This window comes from Anastrepha obliqua, chromosome 5, assembly GCF_027943255.1.
Source record: "Anastrepha obliqua isolate idAnaObli1 chromosome 5, idAnaObli1_1.0, whole genome shotgun sequence".
NCBI lineage: Eukaryota > Metazoa > Arthropoda > Insecta > Diptera > Tephritidae > Anastrepha > Anastrepha obliqua.
Genome location: NC_072896.1, coordinates 84,758,937 through 84,772,520, shown reverse-complemented (window position 1 = coordinate 84,772,520; position 13,584 = coordinate 84,758,937).

Sequence of the window (13,584 nt, the reverse complement as noted above, 5' to 3'; positions counted from 1 at the left end):
GCTGTAGAATCACTTTGTCATGCCTCTCGGCGTATTGTGGCCGCTTCTCGCGCAGTGCTCGGCTCAATCGCATCAATTGAAGTCGATACTGATCCTCATTGATGGATTCTCTTGGTTTTAACACTTCATAATAAATAACACCAACTTGGGGAAGAAGTCTTCGTACTACAATTGAAGAGCAGGGATGGCACAAAGGCATGAAGCCTGGCCATAGGACTTTTCACATCTATACAGACGGCTCTAAAACTTTAGACGGAGTGGGAGCGGGGATTTACTACTCAAAGCTAGGGATAAGGCAGTCTATCAGATCACAGCAATATTTTCCAAGCGGAAGTCTTTGTTGTGGGGAAAGCCGCAGAGCTGCTAGCCTACACTAGAACTAGAAAGAACTCAACAATTAATATATACGTGGAGAGTCCAGCAGCAATAAAAGCAATAAGCTCTTATTGTACTAAGTCCAAAAATGTTCAACGGAGCAGGGAGGCCATAGAAAGACTAGCCGCAAACCGTAGGCTGTATATCTATTGGGTACCTGGTACCTGGGGAACGAAATAGTATATGAGATAGCAAAAAGTGCTGTTAGACTATCATTTGAACAAGAGCGGGACATACCAAAACCGCTAAATGCAATATACAATTAAATCGACGACTACATGAAAAGGCGAGTGGAAGCTTGGTGGACTAATCTGACCACATGCAAAACAGCAAAAGTTATGTGTAGAACTAACGACAAAAAACTGACTCAATTCGTACTTACGCTCTCGCGAAAGGACTGCAGAACTATCATAGACATGCTAACAGGTCATAATTTATTGGCTGCACATGCGTACAACAAGGGGATTCCAAACACGGACAAATGCAGGAAATGCCGAGAGAATGTTGAGGAAACTTTAGAACACATTCTGTGCGTCTAAAATGCCTGGAAGCCCCATTGTTTGAGGGTCTGGAGGACGGTTCAAAAGTGGATCTCCCAGCGCTGCTTAGATTCGCCAAAAGCGCTGACATCCTACATGATGTCTACTTTCAGTATTCATAAAGGTCGGTCTCCATATGATAGGGACCGAAAGGTCTATGCGTGGCTTATTGCCAACCAGGCTAACCTAACCTAACAGCTCTAAAATCCTGTTCGCCAGTCGCTCAGCATTCTTCGCGGTAATTTCAATAAAGCCAACAAAGGTTTCCTTCACCTGCACTGATTTTTATTTTTTTTTTAATGTCCACGAACCTCACGACTTCTGATCGCGATGGGCACTATCGGGAGTTGAGTCGAACATGAGACCATAATACTTAGTCACATGAATGCTTTTAAGTAAACGCTGGCGAACAGCAGATGCCATAAAGTGAAGAAATTCATTCTGAATGCGTGGGCCAAAATAAGTGATCATGGATATCATATAACAAATAGAAATACATTCTTCGATAAAAATGAATACTTACCGAAATTGCGGTTCCTTACACAATTTGCATCTTTATGTGAGTTAGTTAGTTGCATGCAAAGACGTAAAATGTCCAGAAGGGGGTCGGTGCTTCGCTGCTCACCTCGGTGTTTTCTCTCGACCGCACATACTGCTTTCTCCGTCGCACTCGCGCCCCTCCACGCTGTTCGAAGTTTTTCAAGTCACCAGCAGTCATTAGCTAAACCGGCTTTGACTTTAAACAGCGTAGAGGGGCGCGCGGAGAGATTACGTTTCAGTTTTTATCATCGCTGGTGGGTATACAATTTACAGAGTCTGACTTCTTCTATCCTGACTTCTTGTATCTTTATTTAAAACTGAGGTACAAAATCGCGATTGAATATACATTGAACATACAAAGTTGAGGTGTCACTTTGCGCCCCTCCTAGAGTAGCGTCCATGGCACGTGCCCTGCTTGCCATGCCGTAGTTATGCCACTGACTGGGCTTTACTGGCTTTAAAAGGTCAAGCGGACGTATTAAAGATATGAGGCAAGTTGGTCTCTTCAAAACTACTCGCCCGATCACATTACCCGAATTTACAAGTGATTCGTTAAAAACGCGTCATTTTTAAGCCAGTTTCCCCAGGCTCCTACTAACTTCCTCCTTTTTTCAAATTGAAAAATGAGTCATGAGTACGCAGATCGTATTCGGATAAAAGTGAGATGAAGTTGACCGTAGGAAAGACTACTTCACATTTAAACCTAAAAAATACGTTTACAGTGGCATTATGTATGTATAGAAGGTGGCGCAAAATTAATCATCAACTTTGTTTTTGAATAACCTTCTTCTTTTTCACGTACTTGTGAAGTTTTTCTTGAATAAGCTTGGCTGTGGCTCGGTGAAATTTTAGAAAAAAATTGGAGGAAATATGATTTTTGAAATCTTCCTACCTCATGCAACACCTTAACCCATTAAGCAGTTCAACCATTAAGCCAAAAATATATAATAATATTTCATATAATAGACCATAAAATTAGTCAAATTTCAGCAAATGAGTTTGAACTCCTACGAGTACTAACATACAAAGCTATAAAGATGCAAATTGAGAAATACGTTTACTGCTAACACACCTACGCACACACACACAACCATACAGAAAGCTCTTTTCAAAAACTGAGGCCAACTAAATAAGTAATTTGTGCGACATACAAACATACAAAACTCGCACACACTTCCTTACACAACAGGCCACAAACAAATTCGCCTAACCAACTAGACCAAGCACTCACTCCTGCTTCAGCGCACAGGATTTCGAAAAACAGGAAAATAAGACGAAAAAATGGACTACAGGAACCTTTAAGTTAAGCTCAATAAATTTATCGCCTGCGACAATTGCTGTGCGTTCAAAATATATTTATTCCTGCGATACAGCAACAGCAGCGGCAGAAGGGATAAGAAGGCAGCGAAACTGGTGTGAGCGTGTGTTCTATGCCAATACACCGACTGAGGCTATTTACCCATACAACAACAATAAATAATTTTACTGCTCGCGCAACCATAAAAACAATAAAATATTTAACTCATTTTAATGCGCTGCGGGTGAAAGAACGAAGCAACATTGGAAGCAAGGAAGCCATTAGTATGAATCGACGGAAGGTGCTGGGATAAACGCACAGGATGTACGTACAGTTAACGCTACAGCAGCTGGGTGGTTGCGAAGTGGTAAAAGCGACCAGTGGCAAGAGCCACGGGAGCGTTGCGTAAACGGCAAAGTGATGAAGTGCGACAGGAGTTGTAAGTTTGGCGATTGAGCTGGAGGTCAGCAGGAGGTGCGCACGAAATTTGCTGTACTACGCCACTGGACGAATGGCGCGCTTCGCTTGTTTGTTTCTCATGCCGAGTGCTGCCTCTGCTGTTCGTGTGTCCGAGAATGGCGTTGTCCTGATGAAATATTTGAATGAGCTGTTTAATGTTTGTTTTAGCTTATTTTTCGCCATTATTGGGTTGTTACAGTTGCTAGTGCTATTGTTGTTATTGTTGTTGCTTTTGTTGCTGCCTTTGTTGTTGATATTGTGTAACCAGCGCTGCATCATTAAGCCAAAAAATTACATGAAGGATTATGATGGTGAAAATGCGCGTAAAAAAAGGATAACAACTTCAGCTTTGCATCCGTTCGTTTGCCCAAATATACAAAAGCGTGCGTGTGTGTGTGTGTGTGTGTGTGTATTTCATTACGCTTGTTTTAGCTTAAGAGCATATAAATAATTACCGAAAAGGTTCACCACTGACATCCTTCTCCTTCGATACTCGACCGGCGACCTGCGACCGGCGACGGCAGCGAGTGTATGAAGCGACTGTAATCCGAGTTAAGTTGAAGCAATGAGTGGAAGTGGCGCTGAAGGGGGTTAGTGATACAGTGTTGCATAGAACAGTTGTGGATGTTATTCTTCGCGACTGCCCTTTGGCGGCTCAGTGTCTCATTTCAGTCTCAGTTTCCTGTCAACGGTGTCTCATTATTTTTTGATAGTTCAAATTTGTGTTACGCTATAGCTTCCATGGCATTGCTTAATATTTATGGTTTATTTTTGTTGTTTTTTTTTTTAATTTTTGTTTTCTTTTCTTAATTTTTGTTGTTTTTTTTTCTTTTTGAGTTTACGGTATCTCGTTAATTTATACAACCATTAATGTCTTCATTTTTAATTTTTGTGTGCAGCGACTTTTATTACGATCCGTAGCTGTAATTATTTTCCCAAAATGGGTGAGTAATTTTAAATGGGCGGCATTTTAATAGGTCTGCGAAAATATTTGATTACATTGTGATGGAATGTTTTTGCATTTAAGAGGTAAAAGAGCGGGCGGATGACTAATTGACAACATTAGAGTGCAATTTTATTCTTATATCACTAAAGTTTTCCGAACAAATGTTTCTTTAATTACTTTTCAGCCACTAGAGACCAACTCTAACAGTAGCCTCCGCTGAAAAAAAATGCATGCTATATCTGAAGCCCGCCTTATCATATTAAAGGAGCAAAAAATAATGTTACAGACCAGTAGGTGACCCATAGGAGAAGGCGGGGTAAGATATAAGAAAGTCTCACTGGGTCTTAGGGGCTTGGCGATAGCAATAACTAATAGAAAAATTTGGAAAAAAAATCCTTAGCACTTACTTTACTAGCATCATTGGGCCTTTTTTGGGTACATTTTCTTTTGCTTCTTCTTGATTGGCGCGATAACCGCTTACGCGATTTTGGTCGACTTCAATAAAGCGCGCAGCCATTTCCTCCTCGTGCTAACCGGCACCATTTTAACGCATCATGTGAAGCCAAATCTTTCTCAGGCTGGTCCTTTCAATATAGAGGAGGCCTTTCACTTCCTCTGCTACCATCAGCTGGTACCGCATCCAATATTTTGAGAGCCAGAACGTTTTGTGTTCATTCGGTCGACTCGACCCAGCCAACGAATCCACTGCTGCTTTATTCACTGCGCTACGTTTTTGTCGCCGTAAAGCTCATACAGCTCATTGTTCTATCGCCTGAGATAATCACCGTTGCGAACGTGCAAAGGTCTAAAAATCTTGCTCAGAATCTTTCTCTCAAACACTCCAAGCGTCGCCTCATCGGACGTTGTCATCGTTCACGCTTCTGCGTCATACGTTCGCACGGGCATGATGAGAGCCTTGTAAAGTGTTAGTTTTGTTCGTCGAAAGACGACTTTTATGATGACAATATCATCGGCTTACGCCACCAATTGTACGCTCTTATAAAAAATTTTGCCTGAGCGATTGAATTCTGCAACTCGCACGATCTTCTCCAGAATCAAATTAAAGGAGTCGCACGACAGCGAGTCACCCTGTCTGAAAGCTTGTTTGATATCAAACGGCTCGGAGAGGTCCTTCCAAATTCTGACGGCGCTACTGGTGTTGAGCCGTATAAGTTTTGCGGTTATACTAAATTCATACATCGCGGAATATAAGCAAATCCTTTTCTTACTGTCGAATGTAAATTTGAATGCGACAAAAAGATGGCGTGTGTCAATTTTCTTTTCATGGGTCTTGTTTAAGATCTGGGGTATTGTGAATATTTTGTCGATGGTAGACTTTCCAGGTCTAAAGCCAAACGGATAAGGTCCAATCAAATGGTTGATGGGGAGCTTCAGTCTTTCACACAACACGCTCGCTAGGATATGATGGACTATGATAGAAGACTTCCCTTCTTGTGGATTGGGCAGAGCACATTTAAATTCCAAAGGGCAGACATGATTTTATCGGACCATATTTTGCATAAGAGCTCCATCTCCTCGTAGCCATGGTGGGTCCCAAACCCAGCGCACATTCACATATCCTGGATTGCTTCACCTTTTCACATTAGCTCGCTCTCAGATGGGTGTTCGGAATCTAACCAGAAGATATTTGGGCTGTGAGCTGCTTGGACCACATGCAGAAGAATCGTCCTTCCAAGTGAATGGCGATCAAAGACTTTGCCCAATAGCGTGGACTTCTACATAAAGAAACATACTCCATTGGGTACAATTTACCTCGTTTTTAATAAACCTCCAAAAAGTCTTGTTTAGTAGCTTATTTAAGGCCCGAAATATTATACGAAAATAATTTTTAGAAAATTTTACTGGGTGTTCCCGAAGAATAAGAATCCGTCAATATTGAGTTTAACATAAAACAGTCGCGGATGAGAGTTCGAAACTCTCATACCCACAGTAATTGATCAGTGTGTATTTATAAGTATGTGCATGCCGGTACGAATCGATCCTTCTCCATTTCCTTGAGGAATGTGCAGCATATAGCATCTAGAAGCAGAGGCCTGTAAAACTGTTTATGGATGATTCAAAGTTGAAGAAAAAGCTGGTGGACAAATTTGAGCGGGAAGCTTACTTTATGCTTAAATATTTTCCAAATAGTGGTTGCTGCCATTAAAGAAGCAGTCGATTGGTCTAGGACAAATATGACGCTCGAAGTTAGTCGGCGAATGCTTGACCTCACCTTCAGTTGGTTTTACGGTTTATGGGTTTTTTATGGGTTTGGAGTAGAGTTTTATGTCTTTCCTGCTGAGGTATAGTATTTCTTCTACTTTTCTATGTTCTGGGTCAGTGAGTTTTTTCGATTGCCACATTATCGTTTGGGCTCTCCAGTATTCGATTAGGCCTCGTTGTTCCCGCCCACTTAGAAAGGCACTCTTGAAGCTATTATTTGCCACACAGAAAGGTTCAGAGGATAAGATGACTCGGACGCCTGTTTAAAATGTCCAAAGAGAGAACAACTTGAAAGACAGTTGAATTACGCCGAAGAAGAGGATGCCTCGGTAAGAGATGGCTTGAAGACGTGGAAGTTGACCTCGAAAAGCTAAACGTATGGCGTTGGGAGAAAGTAGCCTCTGATAGTGACAGATGGCGCAAGGTTGTGAATGAAGCAATGGTTCACCAAGGACTCTGATGCCTTGGTACTTTGTACCTTTTTTTCGCTAAAGTGTTTGCAATTTCATTCTCTTCGTTTCCCTCATGTCCCACATCAGAGTAACAAAGTTTCTTGAAGCTAGAGTTTCGAGAATTTTATAACATTCCCAGACCAACCTGGTTCAACTAGCGATTTTAGAGTTGCTTGACTGTCAGAGGGAATGTTGATATTGGCAACGCACGTGCCTCTACGAAAAGATTCTCTTGTGCATAACTCTAAATGGCGTAGATCTTCACCTGGAAAATGGAAGTCGTTTTTCTCATTGCAATTGCCTTCTTGAAATATGGTCCAACAATTCCAGCCCCCACACTGCCGTCTTTCATTTTGGACCTATCAGTAAACCACACCTGCGCGCCCTGCTTTAAAGATATTTCATTGGTGCTCCACGCTGAGCGATCACTGATGGCCACCTTGAGACTCTTGGAGAATTCTAGTTTTATTTCCATCATAAGGAGTTTAAAATTTTGTTCAAAATTTGTTGGAAATTTTTCTTAATTTTCACAAATATTACAACTTCAGTTTATATGGATTTCGTTGGGGGATGAATTATATTTTAACAAAAGAAAAATTATCAAAATTTAACGAGAAACAAATAAATTGCGAATAAGTCTCTCTTTTATTTATTTATTGTCTTTGCATGGATACATTCTTACCAACTATACCTATTAAGCTAATGTACAATAGTTTAGTAATTACTAAGAAAAGAACGATTTAAGATGATTGACTAAGATGCCACACGGCCATGTAAAATCAGCACCAGAAGAATTGAAAAACATATTTAAAGCTGAACATGCCCTAGGAATCGGAGCATTCACCCCATAGTTGGATCTCGAGAAGCCAATTGTAAAGGTTTCGTACTGTCGCAGCCTCATATTGGGTATATTAAATTGAATTTTACTTAAAAGGGAAGGACAATCAATAGATCCAGAAATGATACGAATAATAAATGCGCACGATAGAATAGATTGTCTGCTATCAAGTGGTTTTAAGTCAATCAATAAACATCGAGAGCCGTACGATGGTACAGGTTCAGAAAAGTTTAAAGATCGGAGCCCAAAACGAAAAACAAAACTTTCTGAACTCTCTCAATCCGATTAAACAGACCTATTTGGTATGGTCTCCAAATAACAGCGGCATACTCTAATCTTGATCTAACAAAAGCACAATACAATGTTTTGAGAGTGTGTGGGTTGGTAAATGCAGAACAATTTCGGCGTACGAATGCTAACATCGCATATGATCGTCTCATGTCGTGGTTAACGTGGCTAGTGAAATTCAGCTTAGAATCGAAAATAACGCCTAAGTCTTTAATTTTCTCAACGGATTGCAAAGGTAAGCCAGCAATACTATACGAAGTATGCAAAGTATTGTTTGATTTAGCATATTTTATGTGAAAGCATTTGCTTATATTTAGTGACAAACGGTTTAAATAGCACCAGTTCCGGAGATTGTGCTAGTCGGTTTGCAACTTTTCAGAGTCATTAACACTGTTAATCACCGCAAGAACCAATATCGTTAATAAAGAGTATAAAGAGAAAGGGCCCTAGAATACTTCCCTGTGGGATACCAGAGGACGCAATAAATGCACGGGATGTCGTATTATCAACGGCTACAACGCAGTGCCTGTTGGGCAAATATGATTTGAGCCACGACAAAAACGTGGAGTGTATACCCAATGACGCAAGCTTCGACAAGAGTATTCGGTGCGATACTTTGTCAAACGCTTTAGAGAAGTCTGTATAAATTGTATCAACTTGAGATCTGTTCTGGAAGGCTGAAATGCAGTAATCATTGAAAATAGACAAATTAGTGACAGTAGAGCGACTTGCAACGAAACCATGCTGGTTGGTAGATATTAGGCCTTTGACAGCAAAATATAACTTATCATTCACTGTTATCTCGAAAAGTTTTGAGACAGACGAAAGCTTCGAAATCGGTCTGTAATTGCTAACATCGTTTTTATTTCCACTCTTAAATATAGGCGTAACGGCAGTAAATTTCCAGTCGTCAACAAAGATACCGGCGGACAACGATATATTAAATATAATTGTAAGAGGCTCAGCGAGACACAAGCAGTTCTTCAGCAAGATGCCCGAAAGGCCACTCGAGTCAGTTTTCGTTGCAGGCTTGAACTTCATAATACCCTGGATGACATCAGTTACAGATAGGCACAATGTGCCAAAATTAAGAGGTGAAAAACTATTAGAGGGCAAACTCGAATCGAAGTCTTAGTCGGGTTCAAGATTAGAGCAAAAAAAGTCGGCAAATAAATTGGCAGATTCCATGGCAGAATGTGCATATTTACTATTATAAAAAACATTGTTTGGCACCGTTGAGCAAGACTTTTTTGATTTGCTGAATTGCGAAAAGGCCTTCGAATCCGAAATAATATTGTTTTCGAAATTCAAGATGTAATTTCCATATAAGAACTTGTTCAAACAGTTAAATTCTTTTAAATGGCATTGAAATTTTGAGTAGTGCATTGGGTCTCCAGACCTTTTATACAGTTTAGAAACTTTGTTTTTTAGATTCTTTAGATGCCTAAGCCGTTTGGTATGCCACTGTGGGCAAAAAGTAAGGTGAATTTATTTGTCAAACTTCGCGGGATTAAAATTTCGCTCTAGCTATTTTTTTCATGAGTTGGCAACACTGTTAATAACATCTGGGCCAAGTTTCATGTGAATGTCATTATCAGTAATATATTTACGCTTGTGTTTACCAAACGACCAAGAGTGCATTTTTCGATTTTTACAACGTCTGATTTGATTGAGCAGAGAAGTGCCATCAAATTTTGTTTGCGGAATGAAATTTTGGCTACGGAAACGTTTAGCATGTGTCAGAAGGCATTTGGTGATTCGACCATGTCGCAGAAAACTGTTTATAAGTGGTACAAAGACTTCAAAGAGGGTCGAGAACGTGTGACTTGGAGCGCTCCGGACGACCATCGACGTCAACAGATGACCAACACTTCAATAAAGTGAAAGAGTTAGTGCTCAAAAATCGCCGGTTGACTGTTAAAGACCTTACTGATATGATCGGAATATCAGAAGGATCTGTGAAAACCATTTTGAAAGACCATTTGGGCCTACGAAAAGTCAAATCTCGTTTGGTACCGAAAACTCTCAATTTCTTGGAAAAAAGTCGTCGCGTTGATGTGTGTGAAACAATTCTTTTAGACTATCAGGACAAGCTCAAATGTATCATTACGGGAGATGAGACTTGGATTTATGCCTACGACCCTGAAACAACCGACCAATCAAGCGAATATCGTGCTAAAACCAAAAATAAAGGTCATGATGGCAGTTTTTTTCGATTTTCGTGGTGTGGTGCACTATGAATTCCTTCCACCTGGCCAAACTGTTAATAAGGAATATTATTTGAGCGTTATGCGGCGTTTACGTGAAGCAATTCGTCTAAAAAGACCAGAATTATGGGTCAACAACTCTGGGTTTTTGCATCACGATAATGCACCGTCTCACACTGCACTCGTTCTTCGTGACCATTTCGCCAAAAATTCCACGCATATCGTTCCGCAACCACCGTATTCGCCTGATTTGGCTCCGTGTGACTTCTGGCTATTCCCAAAACTCAAGAGACCACTCCGGGGAACGCGTTTCGAGTCGATTGAGGAGATAAAAGCTGAATCGAAGAAGGTGCTGATGGTTATACCGGAAATGGACTATTTGGCATGTTTCGGGGATTGGAAAAATCGTTGGCTTAAGTGTCTTTCATCGAGAGGGGATTATTTTGAAGGGGATGAAATTGATTTACAAGAATAAATAAAGATTTTTCATTTTACAACCAAATTAACCTTACTTTTTGCCCACAGGTATATACTTTCTTATGATAAATAGGAATGTGCTTCAAACACAGCTCAGAAACCTTAGTCTTAAAAAAAATGAAAACAAGAGGTAACTTCATTGTCGTGGAAAGCATTATCTCAGTCAATACTTAATAAAATTTCCTTAAAAATTGAAAAGTCGCCTGAGTTGTAGTTAAATTTGATGTTAGGCTCATCGGATACCTCAGAAAGTTCATAAAATTCCAACTAAAGAGAAAGAGGAGCATGATGCTTATCAGTTAAAGATGTGGGAGCAAAGGCTTCCGACAATGTGCAGTTGATGTTATTTGAAATAAACACTAGATCTAGGATTCTATTAAGGCTACTATAAAAACCATTAATTTGTGATAAATCAATGCTTAAAAAGCTATCAATGGCATGAATTTCTGCTGAAGAATTTACGTTAGAAGCCATAAAAGCAGCCGAGTTTCTAAGTGGGGGCCAACTCAAGCGACAGAAATTAAAATCACCGAGGACACAAAGATGACTGTCTCCAGCTATGCTTGATGCTAATGACATGACATTTAATGCGCTGTATACCAATACTAATACCTATGCATGCATTCCTTTTTGAATCCTTTACCCTTTTGCTATTTATAACTTAATTTTTTGCGCATCGGCTTCCCAGAATTCCATCCTTTGATTGTTAACGGTTCGACCTTATGTTTTAATTTTGCTTTTATCCATTTTTAACGACCTTCATTAACTGTGGCATACAGTTATACATACATACATGAGTATATATGTGTATATGTGGTTAATACATTTACGGACGAGTATAAATTTCTTCAAATTTCATAAATTATACGAAAGGAGTGCAATTCGTTATTTTAAGGTGGGCTATATTTATTTTAGTGTTAATGAGAATTTATACTAATACATACGTAAAAATTCGTGCTAATCTTATATGCAGTGCAAAGTGGACCCGGAATATCTCCGGAAAAGAATTTTCGCTCACATTTCAGAGTTACGCCGCATAACGAGAAAACATAAACTTGAAGAAAATTGCTGTAATTAAAGCGGATATTAAAATGTCGTAAGCGGCTCGGAACATAAACTTGGGTAAAACACTCTCTTTATTTATGTATAAGTACGAGAATGCGCGTGTGTGTGTGTGTGTGTGGTGAAAAATTCGCATAAGCATCTTTTCACATTTTGTCAGCGATAATAGACTAGTATATGATTTTGTTGGTGCACAGCATTACGCTATTCTTATACGTGTGTGTGTGTGTGTGTGTGTGTGTGTGTACGAGGGTCGTTTGGATGTAGAAATAAATTAGTAGTTAATGAGTTTGGAAATTACTTAGCTCGATGAAGCGCCTTCTAGTGCACGCACACCCGTAGGTATGTCTCCCTGTGGCCACTTGCGAGTGCCTTGAATTTTTTTTTGATTTACACATATGTATCTATGTATGTGCAGATATGCCCTGTAGGGAAAATGTAAACTAGTGAAAAAATATTTTATTATAATAATTAGAGGTAAATCAAGACGGACTGCCGGCTGAGCCATTCAAACATGGCGGCGAGGAGCTGATAAGGTGCATGCATCAGCTCCTATGCAAAGTATGGACGGATGAAAGCATGCCTGTAGTTTAAGTGGGCTCTGCTCAATCCGTAAGAATCCGGGATAAGTCTTCCAAATATCGCCCACACGGTTCTAGCGAGTGTATTTTGTGAAAGGCTGAAGCCCATCGTCAACCAACTGATTGGACCTTATCAGTGTGGCTTTAGACCTGGCAAGTCTACCATCGACCAAATATTCACAATACGCCAATTCTTGGAAAAGGCCGATGAAAGGAGAATCGACACGCACCATCTTTTCGTCGACTTCAAAGCTGCATTCGACAGTACGAAAAGGAGTTTCCTATATGCCGCGATGTCTGAATTTGGTATCCCCGCAAAACTAATACGGCTATGTAAGATGACGTTGCTCAACACCAGTAGCGCCGTCAGAATTGGGAAGGACCTCTCCGAGCCGTTTGATACCAAACGAGGTTTCAGACAGGGTGACTCGCTGTCGTGTGACTTCTTTAACCTGATGTTGGAGAGCATCGTACGAGCCGTAGAACATAATCGCTCAGATACAATTTTTTATAGGAGCGTACAATTGTTTATATCGACATCATCGGCCTTAAGGGGGGAGCCTGCTTTAAGGGCTTCAAAAAATCGATTTTTTCGTGGACTTTTTTGGGAAGGAAAGAAATATTCCATTGAAACGACACTTTCTGGTTTTATTGTTATATATTTCAACAGTCTTCTCAAATTTTTTTATTAAAATATTATGTCATATTATGCCTGGTACAAGCATTTCGCCGAGGCGCCTCGAGAGTGCTTGTATCGTGCGGCGGGAAAGGTGCAGGCCACAATTTTCATCTGAAACCAAAAACCCAAAAAGTTTTTATTTTGGTATGGTATAGCTTCTAGTTAAATCAAGAAAATTAGACAAAAAGTGAGAAATTCAGCAATTTTTCGCTAATTAAAAAAAAAATAATCACTTTTTTGGGAAAACAAATTCACTTTAGATTGTTTAAAAAGTGGGTTAATCATAACTTTCTTAAGGTTTTTAGGTTCAACCAGAAGATAATTTAATTCCGAATACAATGAATGTTATCTCGTTTCGATAGGACGTTTAACTTTTCCCCTATTTTTCCCGCCAATTAGGAAAAGTCGCAAGCATAAAAAACCGAGAAATCGCACTTCAAGGCCGCTCGTATACCTGCTCGACGCCTGCTCACAATTTCTTCTGTAAAGAGGCAAAGCGAATGGATCTGGTGGTGAACGAGGATAAAAGGAAGTATCTCCTCTCTTCAAAGAAACAGTCGGCACACTCGCGTTTAGGCACCCACGTCACTGTTGACAGTTTTAATTTCGAAGCTGTAAAAG